Source organism: Triticum aestivum, unplaced genomic scaffold (assembly GCF_018294505.1).
Source record: "Triticum aestivum cultivar Chinese Spring unplaced genomic scaffold, IWGSC CS RefSeq v2.1 scaffold105893, whole genome shotgun sequence".
Taxonomy (NCBI): Eukaryota; Viridiplantae; Streptophyta; class Magnoliopsida; order Poales; family Poaceae; genus Triticum; species Triticum aestivum.
In genome coordinates this window covers 1-1,296 of record NW_025275864.1, presented here as the reverse complement: position 1 = coordinate 1,296, position 1,296 = coordinate 1, and the positions used below count along the sequence as shown (strand labels likewise).

General features: G+C 48.9%; 2 non-coding genes across 2 annotated transcripts; both read left to right on the top strand.

Annotated features, from left to right (window-relative positions):
- Positions 1-338: 338 nt before the first annotated feature.
- LOC123178321 (5S ribosomal RNA) lies at positions 339-457 on the top strand. Its single transcript, XR_006489481.1, has one exon. It is a non-coding gene; the product is annotated as a 5S ribosomal RNA (ribosomal RNA).
- A 367-nt stretch (positions 458-824) lies between these two features.
- LOC123178320 (5S ribosomal RNA) lies at positions 825-943 on the top strand. The gene has a single exon (XR_006489480.1). It is a non-coding gene; the product is annotated as a 5S ribosomal RNA (ribosomal RNA).
- Positions 944-1,296: the final 353 nt, after the last annotated feature.

Below are 1,296 nucleotides of genomic sequence, written 5' to 3'. Positions count from 1 at the left end.
AAACATGTCGCACGTGCGCGATATATATTAATCCCGTTATATTATGTTTGACGTTTGCGATATGTTTAAGCTCGATGCTCATTGCTCGCGCGTCTTGGGGCGGCTTTGTGGCGCGAAGAGCGCGTTCTGAAAGGGGTGGAAAAAACTCGTGTTGCTGCGGTATGGAGGGAGGGGTGGAAACCGTGGAAAACTCGTCTCCGTGATTGAGCGGGAGAGTAAGTAGTATAGGACATTATCCATTGTTAGGGAACGGTTGTAATGGTAGTGAGAATGTAGAATCGTCTTTGGAGCGGACCTGGGAGTGGCAAGCATAAGGGACGAAGACGGGGAAACATGTCGGATGCGATCATACCAGCACTAAAGCACCGGATCCCATCAGAACTCCGAAGTTAAGCGTGCTTGGGTGAGAGTAGTACTAGGATGGGTGACCTCCTGGGAAGTCCTCGTGTTGCATTCCTTTTATAATTATTTTTTGCGCCTTGTGAGAAACATGTCGCACGTGCGCGATATATATTAATCCCGTTATATTATGTTTGACGTTTGCGATATGTTTAAGCTCGATGCTCATTGCTCGCGCGTCTTGGGGCGGCTTTGTGGCGCGAAGAGCGCGTTCTGAAAGGGGTGGAAAAAACTCGTGTTGCTGCGGTATGGAGGGAGGGGTGGAAACCGTGGAAAACTCGTCTTCGTGATTGAGCGGGAGAGTAAGTAGTATAGGACATTATCCATTGTTAGGGAACGGTTGTAATGGTAGTGAGAATGTAGAATCGTCTTTGGAGCGGACCTGGGAGTGGCAAGCATAAGGGACGAAGACGGGGAAACATGTCGGATGCAATCATACCAGCACTAAAGCACCGGATCCCATCAGAACTCCGAAGTTAAGCGTGCTTGGGCGAGAGTAGTACTAGGATGGGTGACCTCCTGGGAAGTCCTCGTGTTGCATTCCTTTTATAATTATTTTTTGCGCCTTGTGAGAAACATGTCGCACGTGCGCGATATATATTAATCCCGTTATATTATGTTTGACGTTTGCGATATGTTTAAGCTCGATGCTCATTGCTCGCGCGTCTTGGGGCGGCTTTGTGGCGCGAAGAGCGCGTTCTGAAAGGGGTGGAAAAAACTCGTGTTGCTGCGGTATGGAGGGAGGGGTGGAAACCGTGGAAAACTCGTCTCCGTGATTGAGCGGGAGAGTAAGTAGTATAGGACATTATCCATTGTTAGGGAACGGTTGTAATGGTAGTGAGAATGTAGAATCGTCTTTGGAGCGGACCTGGGAGTGGCAAGCATAAGGGACGAAGA